The sequence below is a fragment of the Palaemon carinicauda genome, chromosome 20 (assembly GCF_036898095.1).
Source record: "Palaemon carinicauda isolate YSFRI2023 chromosome 20, ASM3689809v2, whole genome shotgun sequence".
In the NCBI taxonomy this organism is placed as follows: Eukaryota; Metazoa; Arthropoda; class Malacostraca; order Decapoda; family Palaemonidae; genus Palaemon; species Palaemon carinicauda.
The window spans coordinates 4,598,191-4,619,035 of NC_090744.1; the positions used below are offsets into that span (position 1 = coordinate 4,598,191).

The 20,845-nt window shown below is 42.6% G+C and overlaps 1 long non-coding RNA gene across 1 annotated transcript; it reads left to right on the forward strand.

The window, feature by feature from the left end:
* The first annotated feature begins 746 nt into the window (after positions 1 to 746).
* Positions 747 to 20,590, forward strand: LOC137659428 (uncharacterized). Its single transcript, XR_011047517.1, has 3 exons — positions 747 to 861; positions 4,332 to 4,454; positions 20,419 to 20,590. It is a non-coding gene; the product is annotated as an uncharacterized lncRNA (long non-coding RNA).
* The last annotated feature ends 255 nt before the right edge of the window (positions 20,591 to 20,845 follow it).

Here is a 20,845-nt window from a genome sequence, read left to right on the forward strand (position 1 = left end):
AGTTAAAAACCTCTAGCTTTCTCTGAAGAATAATATCTTTCCATATTATGTTTTTCGTAGTATTACCGTATAATCTATATCTTATGGAAACGGAGTTAAAAGTATTGTATGTGACTCAAGCAATTTACTGAGGTTTTATATCTTATAAAAAAAAATATATTATTTTATGTATTGAAAAGCTCAATGTACTTTAGTATTTTTAGGGGAGTTGTTAAAACATATTAGCATAACCTTTTTGATATTGGCAGCCGATGGCTTAAACTAGCAAATAAAAATAATAGTGACACACGAGTAATGGATAGGATATATTTTGAGGTTTAAATAATATGGAGTAAACGCACATACACACACACACACACACACACACACACACACACACACACACACACACATATATATATATATATATATGTGTGTGTGTGTGTGTGTGTGTGTGCATGATTGTTTGGGATATGTGTGTGTATGAGGGCATATGAATGTGTGCATTCTTTATGGGCGTGTCCATGCATTTGTTTGCTTGCCAAAAAAAAAAAAATATAAAAGACGAAAAGTCTTTGGAAAAATTTCAGAAAAGTAGTTCATGGCATTCCTTCCTTTTCATGGTAGAATACGCGAAAATAGGTGTACAGTTGAAAATATAATTAGATTCATATGTATATCATGGTATTGAAAAGAAAGACCATATTAAATAATGATTTAATAGGAAAATAATTATTTCCATATTCCAATATTCTTGGCAAATGTATTGCTCCGCCATGCAGTGTGTCATTTCCCTACCAGCTATAATGGAGGGAAGCCGGAAACAGGAGTAACTCATTTTCCGACATTTTCTGTAATTAAACGTTCTACATTTTTCTCCAGGTTAGTATCGTTAATGTGGATACCAGGTCCGGTATATTAAGGTATCTTTAGAGTTATTTTTAGATAGAAAATAGATAATGTAGTTTCCGATGTTGGTTGGCCTACTCCGGTTTGAGTCTGAGTCGGCCGTCATAGGCCAAGACATTTTATAAAAATGGCGTTGCTGTACAGTAGGTCCAAATTCTATATACTGCACAAGTTCCAGTTTAATAAATATTTGTTTTGATAGGTTATATAACTTTGAAACGGTTTAGAGGCCCTGGTTTAAATGATTTTCAGTAATATGTTGCTCTTTCAATATGAAACTAAAGAAACACTCGTTTTCTAAGTGCTTCGATGGTGTGGATTTGACAATTAACGAGTAATAAGCTGTGTGGTACTTAATATACCCAAATACGTATACGGCAAATAGATTTTGTAGGTCCTGTAGTGCGTAAAATAAGCATCTTTCGTGAAAATATATTTTTATTTTCAAATTTAAATTGTGACATCTGGAATACTGGTGAATATTGACCAAACTTGTCAATTTTAAGGTACCTTTAATTGATAAAAAATCTACAGCCCATCTGTACGTATTTTTGTGTATTAAGGTTATAGATCTTCTTGATTAAACTGTATGAACCTACTGTTGAATAATGTTGATTGAAATATTCTTTTACGACGCTCAAATTTTACAGAAATAGGTAAACCAATTTTTTCTTGCCAATACCCTATTAAGTTATCACGTGGTCAGATATTTGTGCAGTAATTTTTTTTTCTGAGATTTTAATAACTCGGTGATTGTGTGCGCCTGATTTTTCCAGGTTTGTTTATTCTTCATATATTCTGTTTAGTATATTAGATCCTTGAAAAAAGAATTTGGGTAAATATTTGATATTTTAATTTCTACCCCTATAGACGAACCATATAAGGTATTTTTCCAACTCGCTATCCTGTGTTTTATGCATTTATGACCATGATTATTTGGGGAAACCACACGTTTTAGATTTTTACCTCTTGTATAAAAACAATTATGGAGAACCAAATAGGAAATTGGGGTATCTGGGATGGGAAATGTCAAAAATTATTGATTTACAGCCATGATGATGGTAGAAATGCATAAGAAACACAAGAAAACCAGTTGGAAAAATATATGGTTCCTGTAAGTTGTCAAAGTATCACAGTCAGCCCTCGATATTCGTGTGTTTTACTTTTGTAAATTCAGTTGCTCACTATACAGAGAACCGTATACCCTATTACATAGAAAAGCGCGTGTTCGCTGTTTCGTGATGAGTACTCGTGCAGCCTGATGGTTTCAAACCTACCTCGATTTTTTACACTCGGCATGCTTCGCGTTGTTCAACACCCCATCTCTCACTAGCTCGGCCTCGGTCTTGCATCGTCTCTCATCACATGTGCATCACCCGCTTTAATACTTTGTGCAGAATCATGTGATGCAAAAAAAGTAATGTAAAAAACATGTACCTATCAAGTGGGTTTATAATGATTTTAGAATAAAGTGATACGTACATTATGCTACCCCATGTGCCAAACAGTTGCCAAACAATCAACGGCTCAAGAGTGGCATCATCCTTCAGACTTATTGCATAAAACTTTGTACGTAAATGGTTAGTAGTGTTGTACTGATACTCATTCTTTTAATTCTTAATATTGATGTATTCGGTGTCAATTAGCATTATTGTTATATTAACTACTGTAGAGTACTATATATGAAAAACTTGTACTTTACAGTAGTAATGTAGATATAGCCTATCTGTACGGTGAGTTAGAACAGTGCGAGTTGACCTGCCGAAAACTGCAATGACTTACAATTGTTACCTTAGCTAATTAAGCTGTACTGTAGTGATAGTACTGCATATATATTACAGTAATATACACTTCAATAAAAGCAAGTGTTATTAGATGGGAACAACAGTGTTTTGTTACATTATTTATATATGTGTAGCGATGACTCGTGTTGTATACTGTAGTGTTACCATGTACTGTACGTACTTAAGTACAGTGTACATTTAAATTTACAGAAATGTGTTCATAAACTGATGCAATTCTTATACTGTGATAGAAGCTAAATATATACAATATTAGACTGTACATTGGGTTACTTAGTATGTTAGTCAGTGGGCAGTGAGTTAGTAGGTTATGAGTTGACTCGCCCTAGGGCACCAAGTATTCGTGGATTCTCACTATTCCTACCTTTTCTGTTACCTAACCCCTGCATATATCAAGGGCTGACCATAATTTCAGGTGTTATGTCTAGAAAATCACAAATTTAGAAGGGAAACACAAACCACCTAACCTAAAGTTCCCCACCTAACCTAACCTTAAAGCTGTATCCTTAACTACCCTTGGGGCTACATCCACGTCGCGGCACCCCTTAAGGGTGCCATATCCTTATCAATCCCCCAACCTTAGACTACTGTATCCTTATCTTCCCCAACCCTTACAAAAGTGGTTGATTACTCACTGTTTGGGGATATTTGGTTCTAAATTTAGAGGGTAAAGATGATTATAACTTGCATATAAAGCAACACAGATGTAGAAAATAAAAATTGTTGGCTCAACTTTTTGTTGTTTTAGAAATTAGTGGTGAGTAATTGTATCTATGCTATTGTCACATGGGTTTAGGAAATTTCAATCTTTTTCTGATATATTCACTAACTAACCTTTTGAGCTACAGTATATTGAACTTTTAAATTTTTATGCTACAGGTCTCAAAATATTCTAGGCAAGTCATTTCTTAAAGCCTATGGAGTGCTTTTGGTGAAAAATATTTGATTATAAGGTCATCTTCATTTACTCGCCGGCTGCAACATGTCACAAGCTTTTCGGGGAATGCAATTTATTTATAATGGTATTTAATAAGGTAATTGTGATCTACATAGGAAGCTCTATATGAGATTTACTAAGTGATAATGTAGCATCACTGATTAAGAAAAGGATTAGTTACACAGGGTGAAGAATCTATCAAATGAAAATTATCACCTAGCACCCTAGGGTAGATTAGGTGGGTATGTTTTAGACGTGATATATCGCGGTCTTTCACCCGGTTCTCTGCACAAAAAGCCTAGGCATCTCATATAACAATAGTTTTGGTGCGATTTATGTTTTATTTGTCATCTGTACATGGTGGGATACACTTGTTTTTTGGTATCCCCTCCTGTAAAACATTGTTTCCCCCTGGGAATCCATAAAAATTTTGCACTTAAGAGGTTGAGAAATATGAAAATTGATGGTTTGAACCAACAATAATTGTTACTAACGATAAGAAGTATATTATTATTAATGTTCATTAAATGAAAAATATCTGGCAATAGGTTGTTCATTTTGAGAACTGAACTTAGTCGATACGTTAATATTCAGCAACATTCCTTTTTGAGAGGTCCTTTAAGATAATTGATAAAATTTGTTATATTCTGTTGCGATATTATACAAAATTCGAGTGTTTTAAAAATATTTTCATTTTATTTCAGGTGCATCTTGAGCATTGAGCAATTAAACACTGAGGATTGAAGGGTTATAATTTTACTGTTCTTCAATGAGAGCATTAAATCTATGAAGATAACCAGCTTACTGCAGTAACTGGAGTTTTAAAGGTAAGGTTATCAAAGACCATTGTATGTTAAGTTTGAATTGTATAATGAATAAAATGTTGGCTTGTTAGCAGTTTGATGTCTAATTGACTTTTGAGTAAATTGAAATTGTATTTACCCTTTTTATGGATTCATGATTAAAGATTGTCAATGGCTTGCATTAGGAGAGGCAAGTTTATGAATTGAGTAACATTTAATTTCAATGATAATTTGATTCTTAGTTTTCAAGGCAAAGTCTACTTACACTAGGATTGACTCTCTTTACTGCATTGACATTTGTTAGTTAGACTTATTCTAGATTTTACCTAATGAAAGTAGTCGAAGGTTTTAAGTGCTCTTGTTAGAAGACTAAAGTATTATTGGATTACTGATAGATTAGGGGTGATTATATTGTCAATAGATTAGGATAGTGGTGGATTTCCTATGTTCTTACACAAATAAAAACAATAGTCCTTTGATAAGAGTATGGTTTCCGCTTGGCTGGAACTCACCTGATAAATTTCATAACAAGGTGTCAGTAGTAATTCGTTTGTGGTGGGAAAACCCTACTCCTCCCCAGCTACACATAAGCCACTTTGACTTCAGCCACTGGTTAGACACACGTATGCTTGGTGTCTCCCTATCTTGCCTGGTCACTGTTATTTTGTGTATGATTGTGATAGTAAAACCACGTGTGGACAATCCTGCTGATCATAAGTGGGTACCTTCTAAGACCTAATTCTATGATGATATTAATTTTCAGGGTTGTAGGATACACATCTTAACCTAAGACATTGTTTCTCTAAATTGTTACAATATATAATCTGAGGCTAAGATTCATACAAAGGAGTACTAAATACTTAACAATTATGAGAGTCATGCAGACACCTGCTAAAGATTCGGTAATGTAAAACATTATAATAGTCGAACAATAATTTATTTGTTGACTTAGAATAAGGTTAGTGATTTGGTTAGTGTGATAGCTTGGTCAAGGGACAAAGGCAGTATATAACAGTTAATTGTTGATAAAGGCAGGATTATATAGTTAATGGATAATGTTGGAAATATTTTGATTTATGTAAGGTAACATTGATTATTTATGGACAAAAGACATGTATTATTGTTTTGTGATTTGACATGTTAAAACGTGACTCTGATAAGACGAGATTGTCAGTTTAACAGTGGTGAGTAGGTTAGTCATTGGATGAAGTATATAAAGTAAAAAAAAAATAATAATCGAGACTACAGTAGGTTAATGAATCAGTCTGATTAAGTTGTTCCATAGTTCAATGCAATATTAATAAGATGGTGAATCTAGGTAGGACTATAAAAGCACCCTGAAGGCAGACCTCCGCCACGATAGCTTATTTGTTCCGTAACCTAATACAAAACACGCTATTTACATGGGGTATTATTTTGGTGGAGCTGAAATGACGAGCCATTAAATTTTAACGAGGGTTAACTACCCCCTCGCTAATTAGAGGGGGGTAGGGAAGGGGTAGCTAGCTACCCCTTCCCCTTCCCCCCTCACATACTGTGAATAGCTCAATTCACTTTTGGCTCGGGTGATGATCAGACGTTTCTGCTCTCACCCTCGCTTGATAGCCTCTGATTATCTGCTTTCTCTTTAACCAGTTTGTGTGTGAAGTTGGCCTCGACTCTAACAATGCGTACTTGCCCTGGACTTCCTAATCGTCCGTGCGGGACTTTTATGTCCTCTTTGGATACGGATCCTCACGCCCTTTGCCCCCTTTGCCGAGGTCAACGGTGTGACAAGGAAAATGTGTGCAGTGAGTGCAGGGAGTGGTCTGCCTCCCAGTGGGAGAAGTTCGGCCGTAGGCGCAAGAAGAAGCCCAAGAGAGACCAATCTCCTTCGAAGGTGACTTTGAAGAAGGAGGTCTCTAAGGACTCTCCTTGCGCCGCCCGAACCTCCTTCGAAGGTCTCCCTCGTCCGGCTTCACCTGTGAAACCGCCGAGTGAGATCGCAGGCCCTAGTGGTTTTTGCCAACCTCGGGGTGGTGGAGAGGGCTCGGCCTCCCTTAGCGAGGTTGTTCCCTCTCCTCCCCCGGGGGAGGATATTTTATATTTTGATGAATTTGACTGTACTGTATCTAACCATGGTTTGTTTCAGCTTTGGGCTTCCTTGCGGCTTAAGGGCACTCCCTCCAAGGAAGGCCTGTTTGACTTGTTGCAGCTGGGGGCTGCAGTCAAACAATCGCCGGTAATTCCGGAGGTTTTTCCTTCGGACATTGTCGACGCTGTTTTGTCTGTCCCTTCTAATGTGTTGAGTCAAATCCTTGATCCTGCTGCCTCGGATGTTGCCGAAGTCTCACCTCTCCCTTCCGCGCAGCCTTCGGAGGGAAGGGTGGGTCCTCCGGTCTCTCCTGCGAGCTCATCTCCCCCCCCCCCCCCGGGGTAGCGCGCTTTCAGAGACACCTCTTCGAAGGACCGATGACCCTGACTCCTTACCCAGGGGTCACATTCGACGTAAGGCCCGTAGGCCTCTGCGAGAGAGGGGGCTCTCTTCTCCCTATAAAGGGGTGAAGAGGCGCCTCTTTGGGTCTCCTTCTCCTCCCCCTGTGGAGGAATACCTCGTCAGGAGAAGGTCATACCTACAACATCCCTTGACCTCTCTGCGGATCGTTCACAATCCCCTATTCCTGCCAGATCTTCAGTGCTGCCTTCACCTGTAATCCTACAGGCACCGTCTCCTTCGGGGGAAAAGGACTCTGGGGTTAGGTCCCTGGCCCTTGTGCGCGCACCTGCGCGCTTGCGTGCAGTTGAGCGTAGGTCATCTTCGTCACCTACTCGTCAACGATCTCCTGTTCGCCAGCGCGCTCCAACGCGACAGCGATCCCCTGTGTGCCGGCGTTCTCCTGCTCGCCAGCGCGCCCCTGGGCGCGCTCTTCATCTTGAGGATGATCAATGCTCCCCAACGCGCCAGCGATCTCCTGCTCGCCAGCGCCTTTCTGGGCGCGCTCTTCAGTCTGTGAAGAACCAACGCTCCCCAACGCGCCAGCGATCTCCTGCGCGCCAGCGATCTCCTGCGCACCAGCGCTCTCCTGCGCGCCAGCGCTCTCCTGGACATCCAGAGGAGGTGCACCGCCTTCCAACGCGCCAGCGATCTCCTACTCGCCAGAGCTCCCCTGCTCGCCAGCTCTCCTTAGGTCGCCCCCAGCCTGAGAAGCAACAACTTCCTGATGGGCGCACTGCGCACCATCACTCCTGCGCGCGCGCGCAAGCACGCACTAGTGCCTGTGCCTGTTGCACGCCCTGCGCGCCCATGCTCGCCAGCGTCCTCAAGATCTTCTGACTCAGACGCTAGCAAGGGTTTTCTTTGCCTCATGCATTGATTCCTGCGCTTCCAGTTGCCCCTGCGCGCCCTTCGATTTCTGAGCGCCTCTTAAGTTTGGCGCACACACGCCCAAGATCTCCTACAGCTCGTCCTTCATGACAACACGCTGTGGGTCCTGCAGGCTCTGAAGAAGGGGCCTCTCCTTCATGCGCCCAAACCACTGACAGATCTGCGCGCCACCAGTTGAGGAAGATCAAGTCTTCCAGGAGACATCTTTCTCCCTCCCACCATCACCAGCGCTCTCCTAAGAGGTCGCGCGGTCACTCACCAGCTCTTTTTCTGGAACATTCTCCTACGCGTTCATATGCACGCTCTCCTACTCGACCTCGTGCATACCCTCCTGCGCGCCATTCACCTGCGCGTTCACCTGCGCACCAATCACCTGCGCGCCATCATTTGTGGTCCTATGGCCGCCATTCTCCTACGCGCGAACGCTCACCCACAGGTCGCTCGCCTACACTCCATCGCGCTACCTCGCCCACGCGCGAAACTTTTTTCACGAGCTCTCCCGGGCGCGCCATCGCTCCCGCCCGTGTGGGTCATACGGATCGCAAGGATTCCCAGCAGAATGCTCCTCCTGGGAGGCGTTCCCAGGATTCACCTCCGCGCAAGAGGACGACAACGGCAGAACAAGAAAGATCGGCAGAGAGGTCTAGGCAATCATCTTTTTCTTTTCAGGAAGGCACCGTGGTGGCCACTCCTAAGGGTCGCGAGATCCCCTTTTCTCCAGCGGGGATTGCTGACACAGCGTCAGTTACCCGTCTACCATGGTTCTGCCACATGATCAATGCTGTGGTCCAGGCTATTAAGCCTTCCAGCACTGATCAGGGGCGGGACCCTGTGACGGGTTCTCCACCGGTGAAGAAAAGGAAAGGAGTGGGCTTCGTGGTGATTCCTCCCCGGGAAAAGCTGGTCTCCAGGAACCCCATCAGGCGGACACCTTCTCCTTCTCCAACCTCTGCAGCTCCACCAGGAGACTCTCCTCCAAAGGGCCCTGACATCTCGGCCCTATAAACCTCCAGCCCCTCAACAACAACGTCAACAGCAGCCTCGCAAGACACCTAAGCAGGCTCTGGCAGCTAAGACAAGTGCGTCTAAGCCGCAGTCCTTTCAGCCGAAAGACAAGAAACGTGGCAAGTCCTCTAAGGGAGGTAGAACTCCTAGAGAAAGCGTCAAAGGTCGCAAACACTACGAGTAGCAGTCCCCCCGCGTGTCCATCTGTGGGGGGATGCCTAAAAAGTTGCGTGCAGAGGTGGCAGCAACTCAGGGCCGACCCTTGGACGGTCTCTGTGATCGGTCAATGGTATCGCGTCCCGTTCACAACATCTCTACCTCCCCTGACAGCGAATCCAGTGTCGTTGAACTCCTATGCCCTGGGATCGGCAAAGGGGTTGGCCCTCCGGGCAGAAGTCGAGACCAAGCTCAAGAAGGATGCTCTCCAGGAGGTCGACGACGGCTCCCCAGGCTGCTTCAGTCGAAGCTTTCTTGTAAAGAAGGCGTCTGGAGGCTGGAGACCGGTCATCGACCTCTAAGCACTGAACAAGTTTGTCGTACAAACTCGTTTCAGTATGGAGACAGCGGACATGGTCAGACTTGCAGTGAGACCACAAGACTTTATGTGCACTCCAGATTTGAAGGACGCGTACTTCCAGATCCCCATCCATTCGTCTTCCAGGAAGTACTTAAGATTCGGCTTAGACGGCAAGACCTACCAGTTCAAGGTGCTGTGTTTCGGTCTCTCCACGGCACCCCAGGTGTTCACCAAGGTGTTCACTCTGATCTCGTCGTGGGCTCACAGGAACGGCATCCATCTCCTTCGTTATCTGGACGACTGGCTAATCCTGGCAGACTCGGAGACGACCCTTCTGCGACACCGAGACAGGCTTCTGGAAGTTTGTCAAGATCTAGGGATCTTGGTAAATCTCGAGAAGTCCTCTCTGCTCCCTACGAAGAAACTGGTATACCTAGGCATGAAACTAGACACGATTCTCCACAAAGCCTTTCCATCAGACAAAAGGATAGCAAGGCTGAGGAAGGTAGCAGAACCTTTCCTCAGATAAGGAGAGCTTCCGACCCAACTGTGATTACGTCTCTTAGGCCATCTATCATCTTTGGTTTGTCTTGTTCCAAACGGCCGCCTCAGGATGAGATCCCTTCAGTGGCGGCTGAAGTCGCGATGGAATCAGGGAAACGATTCCCCGGACTTCCTAGTTCCCATAGGACCTTCGGAACGGGCGGATCTTCGATAGTGGCTGGACGACGAGAACCTACGGAAGGGAGCAGGTCTCCTCGTCCTCCCCCCAGATTTGACTCTGTTTACGGACGCGTCAAATCTAGGGTGGGGGGCCCACATTCTGAACCAAAGAGCCTCAGGCCTTTGGTCAGAATCGTAAAGGGGCCTCCACATCAACCTGCTAGAATTGAAGGCCGTTTTTCTGGCTCTTCAACAGTTCCAACAAACCCTGGCGGGCCACTCCGTGGTGGTGATGATCGACAACACCACAGTAGTGGCTTATATCAACAAGCAGGGAGGTACCTTCTCGCAACAGCTATTCCATCTTGCAGTAGAGATTCTGAGATGGTCCGAAACCCGCTCGATCTCACTGTCAGCTCGCTTCATTCCTGGCAAGAGGAATGTCCTCGCCGACAGCCTCAGCAGGGCAACGCAGATAGTGAGTACCGAGTGGTCTTTGGATCCTCAGATAGCCATCAAAGTCCTGACTTTGTGGGGTTCTCCGACTGTGGACCTGTTTGCGACAGCCTTGGATTTCAGGCTGGCCCTTTACTGCTCTCCAGTCCCAGACCCCAAGGCTTTCTGGCAGGATGCATTTCAACACAGGTGGGACAACATGGACGTTTACGCCTTCCCACCTTTTTGTCTAATGAGAAGGGGGCTCAACAAGGCCAACCTATCGGTCAACCTCTCCATGACTCTCATAGCTCCGCTATGGCATCATGCGGAATGGTTCCCGGATCTTCTGCAACTCCTAACGGAACCCCCAAGAGAACTCCCTCCATGTCACGAGCTACTCAGACAACCACATTGCAACATCTTCCACAAGGCCGTAGCTTCGCTTCGGCTTCACGCCTGGAGACTATCCAGCGACTCCTCACGGAGAGAGGATTTTCTCAACAGGTTGCGGACAGGATGTCTCGGCACCTGCGAGAATCCTCTGCCAGCGTCTACCAGGCGAAGTGGAAAGTCTTTTGTGGTTGGTGTCGAGGAAGGGGTTTCTCTCAGCTCGATGCCACTATTCCAACAATAGCGGAGTTCCTTGTTTATCTTCGGGAGGAAAAACGCCTTTTGGTCTCGGCGGTGAAAGGCTATCGCTCAGCCTTAAGCTTAGCCTTCAGGCTGAAAGGAGTGGATATTTCCTCTTCGTTGGAACTTTCTCTACTCATACGCTACTATGAGCTTACTTGCCCCCAGTCAGAAGTCAGACCCCCTCCTTGGAACGTGGTTCAAGTGCTCAGGGCTCTGTAAAGAGCTCCCTTTGAACCATTACGCCAGGCGTCTGATCGCCACCTAACGTGGAAGACGGTGTTCCTACTCGCGTTGGCCTCGGCCAAACAAGTAAGTGAACTTCATGGTCTCTCCTACGACGTTGCCCATTAAAGGGGATGGGGGGAGGTAACGTTCAGGTTCGTCCCTGAGTTCATTGATAAGACTCAAAACCCTAGGGTGTCGGATCCAAGATTCGACTCCTTCAGGGTAACGAGTCTACGTTCTGTAACAAATGACCCAGACCATCTGTTACTGTGCCCAGTCAGGAGTCTGAGGCGCTACCTCAAGAGAACAGCTGCAGCCCGTCCTCATGTGCAAGCTTTGTTTTTGAGCACAGGGGGGACAAAGAGGAGGGTCACCAAGAACTCCATCTCTTCATGGATTCGAAAGGTGATAAGCAGCACCTTGAATCCCGACTCTCCTCCGTCACGTCGTCCCAGAGCTCACGACGTCAGGGGTGTTGCTACGTCCCTGGCCTTCAAGAGAAACTTCTCTGTGACGCAGGTTCTACAAGCTGGGGTCTGGAAACGTCAGACGACGTTCACAGCCCACTACCTGCAAGACGTGACCCACAGGAACCTTGATACATTTTCTATCGGTCCTGTGGTGGCTGCACAACAGCTGGTCTAACCTCAGGCTCCTTATTGGACAAGTAGCAGAAGGTTGAGGGCATTGTTACCCGGTTTTAGTCTGCGTGTTTGAAAGAGTATGTCTGGCCCTTACTTCTTTCTTCATTCTCCCCTCTCTTGGGGATAGCAGCATCCAGGTCTTTGCGCAGCTGACCTCAACCTCTGCAGGTAAACCATGCTTCCTTGTGCTCCTAGTATTAGCCTTATTACTGTCGCGTCTCCCATACCCTGACGAGGTGGTATTGGGAACGTCCTAGCCTAGAGTTCCACATAGAACTCCAGGTCAACTTCCTAGGACGAGTCACGTTTTTTTCCTTCACACACATCCTGGTAGGCCGCACGATGGTCAAACATGACAACGTGTGAGGGTTAGGGGCTCCCATTCCTTGAGTTCTACAACTCGGAGTTGGAGCCCCCAGGTAAAGCCGAAGCCAGAGGGCTGGGGACCTTCCGCCCTTCCTAAGGGTAAGTCACCCCATGTAAATAGCGTGGTTTGTATTAGGTTACGGAACAAATGACAAATATCGTAGATAATTTGTATTTTTCCTACCATACAAACCTTAGCTATTTACGCAAATGTTACCCGCCAGCCCTGACCCCCAAGTCAAGTCCTACCTTTAAGTGAATTGAGCTATTCACAGTGTGTGAGGGGGGAAGGGGTAGCTAGCTACCCCTTCCCTACCCCCCGCTAATTAGCGAGGGGGTAGTTAACCCTCGTTAAATTTTAATGGCTCGTCATTTCAGCTCCGCCAAAATAATACCCCATGTAAATAGCTAAGGTTTGTATGGTAGGAAAAATACAAATTATCTACGAAATTTGTCATTTTATAACCATGTGAGAACTTGTGGTTAAAGATAAGGTTAATTCGGTCAACGTTTTACTTGACCTTGACCTTTGACCTCAGACGTTCAAAACTGAATCACTTTCACGTCTCAACATAACAATTAATCCCCGAAAGTTTCGCTACTCTTTAAGTAAAATTGTGGCCAGGAAGTTTTTCACAAACTACAAACAGACGGGCAAAAACATAGACTCCTCCCTCCTCCCAACTTCCTTGGCAGAGGTAATGAGTTGGTTAATTGATTGAAGATTTCAACCACAAAATTTACTTAAACTAATTACTTAATATTATAAGATAGCTGCAGTTACTCAAGGAGGATCTGGGCAATATATAGGGAAAATTTAAAATGGTATTTCAATTACAAAAATTATAATTTACTTGATAAATTTAGGAAGTAGCAGATAGTTTTTTTTTTTTATTAGAATGAAAACACGACATGTAATCAATCATTTGCAGAGAACTGTTCTCTCTTATACAGAGTAATATTCTACACCTATTTTTCCTTAGAATTTGTGCATTTAATTTTTCATAGATATTTTCAGTGTCTCTTGGAGAAAATTTCAGGGATTAATTGAAAGATTAAGAAGAGCTCTAAGGATTAGGGGGAAGCTCCTAAGGATTAGGGGGCAGCTCCTAAGTTTGAGGGAGGAGCTCCTAAGGATTAGGGGGAAGCTCCTAAGTTTTAGGGAGGAGCTTCTAAGGATTAGGGAGGAGCTTCTGAGGATTAGGGGGAGCTCCTAAGAATTAGGGGGAGCTCCTAAGGATTAGGGGGAGCTCCTAAGGATTAGGGGGAGCTCCTAAGGATCAGGGCGAGCTCCTATGGATTAGGGGGGAGCTCCTAAGGATTAGAGGGAGCTCCTAAGGAATAGAGGGAGCTCCTAAGGAATAGAGGGAGCTCATAAGGATTGGTGGGGAGCTCCTAAGGATTATGGGGAGCTCCTAAGAATTAGGGGAGCTCTTAAGGATTAGGGTGGAGCTCCTAAGGATTGGGGGAAGCTCCTAAGGAATAGAGGGAGCTCCTAAGGATTGGGGGAAGCTCCTAAGGATTAGAGGGAGCTCCTAAGGATTAGAGGGAGCTCCTAAGGATTAGAGGGAGCTCCTAAGGATTACAGGGAGCTCCTAAGGATTAGTGGGGAGCTCCTAAGGATTAGGGGGAAGCTCCTAAGGATTAGGGGGAACTCCTAAGGATTGGGGAAAGCTCCTAAGGATTGGAGGGAGCTCCTAAGGATTACCCTCTTAATGAGAGAATGCCTTGATGAAGTCATTGAGCTTCAGCACGGCATTTCATTCCCGTGCTGAAACATGGTGAAATTGCTCCCCCAGTTCGAATCTAAATTTCTCTCTTTCACCTTTTTCTTTTTCTCAATATTACTTTGACCTTATCCTAATATCATAAATTTTCTTTAGTCTTGCTTTCCAAACTCTATGAGAAAAATTTCCCTCTATATGTGTGTATATATTATGTACACATATATTTATTATTTTTTTTTCTCCTATGGCTTGGATGTTTTTACATCCATTGTAGCCCCGGCGGGGATGTTCATACATCCTTTATTGCTGCCTGCTTTGATGAGTGGGAGGAGGTATCACGGTTGGGAGGTGTTTGCATTCAAAGCTATATGTAAGAGTATTGGATGATTTCAGCCATCCCGAAGATGGTTTGGACTTTTTTGGCGGAACTATTCTCAAGTGTTGGGTCTTCGGAATCCAGGGGGATCCAATGCTTGGGGTAGGACTCTCGGCTTTTGGCCGGAAGCCCGTCATTATAGATATGGGGAGGATGATTCCATAATTTCTTGGTCTCAGTCCTAACAGGCGGTTCAGCTTACACCTGTGCCTCTATATCTGTTTTGATGCTATCCTTTGGGTAGGGTATGGAGTGGACCATCTGGGAAGTATACTCTCATTGTGCCGATCGTGGAGAGTGTAAATTTCCTTTCCGATGTGTGATGGCCTAACATTCTCGAGCAGGTACATCAAACTTACCCTTTTCTCTCTCTTTCTCTAATGGATTCTTTAAGGAACGAACCCCCATCCCCTGGATACGCTGACTCTCCCCCGGCACTGTTGAAGACCTCTGCTAATGTGATAAGGGAAAGCTCTGTTGATGACCTCGGAACGGGAAAGGACCATTCTACTGATATTTCTAAATCAAGTAATTTGGGTAACACGAGGAAACTTCGAATCTTCCATGTTACACAAATTTCAATAGAGACAAATTATGATGATCATTGTAAAGCATTTGAATGCTATGGATGCATAAAAGAAATAAGGATGAAACTTTAAGCTGAAACTTAGGATTCATGGATATCTTATAGTAGTTATGACGAAGCATTTAGTGCAATAAGTAACTTGAATAATATTAAAATTAATAACTTGAATGTCGCAGCTGCCCTCTGCGATAAGGTACCAAAAGAATTGGATGTGTACAGGCCTGCCGATTGGTTGGAAAAAGACGCAGATTTAGTTATGCCCTCCCAGAGAAATCCAAAACCACCGATGTGGCTTATAGCTGAATCAAAGGGTGTTACAGGGAATTATTTTAAAATATGCAAATTGATTCAGAAAAAAGTAGGAACTATTGCACCAGGCGATATATCTCGTTTCGGAAAAAATAGTTTCCTTATCCATGCCAAATCCAGTACACAGTCGGTAATATTGTCCAATATGAAAATAAGTAATGATGACATTAAGTTAGATGTCAAACCCAACCTAAATTTTAGCTACAGAAGGGGCGTAGTTTTTAACAGAGATCTATATGATTTTACAGAGGGGGAGATACTGGCCATGTGTCCATTAAATGTATGGAAAGTTCATAAAGTCCCAGGTACATCAATGATAATCCTTACGTTCCAGGATGCTGATGTACCTTTTCATATTATTATCGAGAACGAAAGGATTAAAGTAAGACCCTTCAAGCAGAAGCCATTGCAATGCTTTAATTGTTTTAAATTTGGGCACCCGTCCAAAGTTTGCAGAAATGAGAAGATGTGTGGTATTTGCTCCAAATCTTACCATGGAGAGTGTGCACTTGGAGCCAGGTGTTTAAATTGCAGCTCGAATCACAAATCCACAGACAAGAGCTGCGAGCTATATAAGTTGGAGGAAGCTGCCCTCAACAAATCAAACTTAGAACATTTAAGTGTGACCCATGCCAAAAGACCATTAAATAAATCAAATACATATGCTAAGGCATTGAAATCAAACCAACCTAGCGCTGCCAATAGCTAAAAAAATAAAGTATACTATCTGACAAAATGTCAAATATCGAGGTAACCATAATACCTCCTGAGGCTTTACCACGGTGTATTAACACTAGGTCATTGCCCAGTGCTGTACAGCCTTCAGCCGCCATTACAAAAAATAATACAAACCTCTCTCAGGCCATGTCCTTGCCTGATCTGATGGAGGTTCCACTTAAGACTAACTTACCTGATGCACCTGTTGTGGGAAAGGTGCAAAAACCTCGAATCCCACCATCTATTAATCGTAAAAAGAGAGACCTCCATCTCTCTCTCCATCCTCCATTAGAAACGTTAAGGTTATGACATCAAATAAATTTGATGTTTTGTCTGTTGATGTTTCTAATGAACCAGAAGATAAACTGAATAAATCAGAAATTCAAGTTGAGGTCCACCATCCACCTCAACAAATAGATAAAAAGGATACAAAGAAAAACAGAAATGTAAAACCCAACATAACAAGACCACCTCTGAAGAAACCTATAGGTAATAATGTTAGATTAAAAACTGCTAATGGGAAGACCTCATCCAAGATGTCTTCCAGAAATAATCCATATTTTGTCCTCCATTCTGCAATGGAACTGTCAGGGGTTGAGGGCGAAATATGAAGAACTTAAGCTCCTAATTCATGAGCATTCCCCCATAATTGTATGTCTACAGGAAAGTATGCTTGATTCTAACACTCCTAGTCCTCGAGAGTATGTTAGCTATAGAACACCATATAATCAACAAGCAGGGAGCCATGGCGGAAGTCTCATGTACATTCATCGAGATGTTCCGCAAATACCTATGTCTATACGTACAACCCTGCAGGCAGTTGTTGTACATATTGATATAGGGAGAAAATATACAATATGCTCTCTGTACTTACCTCCAAATGATAATATTTTATATGATGATTTAGCAGAGGTCATTCAACAACTCCCTCAACCTTTTCTCTTACTGGGAGATATGAATGGTAGACATCCTTTATGGGGTGATGTTTTGGCCAACACAAGGGGCAATATTATCTCATCAATTGTGGAGAATGAGGATGTGGGGCTCCTTAATACAGGAGAGCCCACGCACTTCCATGTTCAGACAGGTACTTTGTCATGCATTGACCTTTCAATTGCAAGCTCTAACTGCCTTCTTGATTTTGATTGGAGGACATTAGATGATTGGCATACTAGTGATCATGCACCAATCATTATAAACACCAAGAAGGGTCCGCCTTTGCAAAGATCGCCACGTTGGAATCTAGACAAGGCAGACTGGGTTAAGTTTTCTGAGCTAAGTGAAATCGAAGGGAGAGCAGAACAGTTTGAAAGTATTGATGATGCCATAGACCTACTGAATGGAACTCTTCATACAGCAGGAATCAATTTGATTCCCAAAACAACAGGACTATTCAAAAGACGACCAGTCCCGTGGTGGTCCTCAGAATTACTAGCCTTGCACAGAGTCACCAAATAATCCCTGACTAGATTGCGTAGACACTGTACTGATGAAAATTTGATATCATACAAAAAGTGTAGAGCACAGTTCCGTCGTGCCATGAAAGAAGCTAGACGCCAATCTTGGGTGGCTTTTGTTGCCTCCATTAATAGTAGAACACCACCATCTTCTGTATGGAGGAAAATAAAAAAATTGCAGGCAAATTTACCCCGAACCCACCACCAGTGTTGAAAGTGAATGGTCAGTTTGTGACTGAAGGAAATGAAGTTAGCAATGCCCTGGCTGACCATTTTTCAAATGTATCGTGCAAGAGTGTAGCAGCTCCTGGTCACCAGTACAGGAGCATTGAAGAAAAGAAAATTTTAAATTTTGCAACAGGAGGGAAGAATCGTATAATTCTCCTTTTACTGAAAGAGAACTTGATTCCGCACTTGCTACTTGCAACGATACAGCTCCTAGTTCATTAAAACAATTCATGAACTAGGATTAAAAGGAGAACTACCACTATTTATTCAGTCATTTCTTTCACATAGAGTTTTTCAAGTGAGAGTGGGGGAAACTCTATCAGAGAGTAAGTGTCAGGAAGGAGGAGTTCCTCAGGGGAGTGTGCTGAGTGTAACCCTATTTGCACTAGCAATTAATGGGATATCCTCAGTCATTCCCCGGGATGTTCTCTCAACATTATTTGTGGATGATCTCTCAATATCATTTTCTGGCACTAGAATGGCAATGGTTGAAAGAAAAATCCAACTCTCTATTGATAAAATTATCCAGTGGGCTGACATGAATGGATTTAAGTTCTCGACAAGTAAAACTACCATTGTCCATTTTTGTCGTATCCGGGGAGTACATCCAGACCGGATATATACATTAAAGGTCAACGGATACCATGTGCAAGTGAAGCTGAATTTTTAGGTTTGATATTTGATTGTAGGCTTACATGGGTTTCTCACTTAAAAGCGTTAAAAGCTAAATGTGTTGAAGCTCTGAATATCTTAAAAGTATTGTCCCATACATCATGGGGGGCAGACCGCAATACTATTTTCAAATTATACAAGGCCTTGATTTTTTCCAAAATTAGTTATGGATGTGAAATATATTCTTCAGCCACCCCAAGCCGGTTAAAAATATTAGACTCGATACATCATGCAGGTATTAGATTGTCTACAGGAGCTTTTAAAACCTCGCCTATCCCAAGTCTCCTTGTTGATGCTGGAGAGTTACCTCTAGACCTTTACCGAATGTCTTCCATTATTCGGTATTGGTTTAGATTGCAAAGACTCCCTAACTCTCTAGCCTTTAAGACTGCAAGCCTTGTAAGACACGCATCATACTTTGAGTTGCACCCAAAATCTCCTCAACCTATGGCTTTCCGGTGAAACGATTATTAAATAGTCTGGATATAATTAGAAATAAGGTACATCCATTCAAGGTATCATCAACGCCTCCATGGAAGTTACCAGAGATATCTTTTTGTAAATATTTTATTTGAGATAAGAAGAATATGTCAGACGTAGAAGCCAGGTCTCTTTTTAATGAACATGTTAAAGAACATAGAGATCAACTCTTATCTATACTGATGGCTCCAAATCTGATGCTGGCGTTGGATTTGGAGTACATAGTAATGGTTTTAATTGTAGAGGTGCACTTCCTCTGACAACTTCCATATTTACTGCCGAACTGTATGGCATATTAACCGCTATTGAGAAAATAGCGTTGGAGAAGGAGGGTAATTTTACAATTTTTAGTGATGCAAGGAGTGTCCTTCAAGCTATAGAAGTTTTTAATTCTAATAACCCTCTAGTTTTAAAGATTTTAGAATGGCTTTTTATTATTGGACGGAGAGGTATAACAGTTCAATTTTGTTGGGTTCCAGCACATGTAGGTGTGTCTGGGAATGAGAAGGCAGATTCACTGGCTAAGAAGGCTGCATCCGAGTTGCTGTAATGATTTCTTACCTGACATCAAGAAATTGGTTTGCAATAAATGGCAACAGCAATGGAATAGCCTATATGGGAATAAAATGCGAGAGGTAACAAATGACATATCTCCTTGGAGGTATAATATGATGCCCCGAAAAGGGGAGACATCTCTTTGTCGTCTCCGTATTGGTCACACTCGGTTGACACACGAGTTTCTGCTGAAGGGCCAACACCAACCGTATTGTGACGCCTGTTTAGTACCTCTAACAGTGAGGCATTTGTTGACCGAATGCCCCAATTATAATAACTTGAGGAATAGATATTTGTTTGAGGCTCGAGGTGAGGGTGGCAGGTTCATCCTTGCCAAGATTCTTGGAAATGATGTGTCCTACTATGCAAGTGGCGTTTTTAGATTTATTCCAGAAGCAGGTCTTCTGAAAACTATTTAACTTTTATGGCATTCAACTTTTATGATTTTAATTGAATACTCTTATTTTTTATTTTATTTTATTTTTTATTTTATTTTATTTTTCATTTTTGTATACATAAATTATATGTTACCGGCGTCAATGACCTTAGATGTCAGGATGCCTGAAAACTTTAAATCAATCAATCAATCCTAAGGATTAGGGGGAGCTCCTAAGGATTAGGGGGGAGCTCCTAAGGATTAGGGGGAGCTCTTAAGGATTTGGGGGAGCTCTTAAGGATCAGGGGAGCTCCTAAGGATTAGGGGGAGCTCCTATTAGACACTGGATGACCTGAGGTCAGTCAATAAGGTAGACTGATTTTTCATTATTAGGATATAGAAGACAATATTTTTCCACGTTTACAAGATATTCTTTTGGTTATAATATTTCCTATTATAAATCTCATGGACATGTCTAGTTTGTTATTATTTCCTCTATTTTGTTTTTAATACATTAGAATATTTCGTAATTATAGTTGATCATGCAGAACATTTTATCAAATATATAATGTTGATATAGTAGTGCACTGTAAAATATTTTGATAAGACCTAAATATCTGTGTAATTAACATCCTTTATTTATTTTTCAGACTATAACCCTAAAAAAAAAAGGAGGAAACTATTTGTATCCTCCTGCTCCATACAGAAAATTAAACAGCAAGTATGCACTTATGATGAAGATCAGCAGCGAATGCTCTTCGATTTTTAACAGGAAAAGTTTACAGAAAGTTTGCAAGCAAGAACCAAATAGTCTCAACTGAAGAGGCCAGTCTATCATCAAGCATTTCTGAAACATCATAACAACACTACTATATTGCAAATATCATGAAATGCTTAATTGACCAATTTTGTGGGTCATGTGTTACGATGGTCCCTCCATTTGTATTTTTTGTTCAATAGCAATCAATGTGTTATGATAGTTAATCCATTGATATTCCAATAAGTTCAATAGCAATCACTGTTACGATGGTCACTCCATTTATACCCTTAGGTTTAATATCAATCATTTATATCACA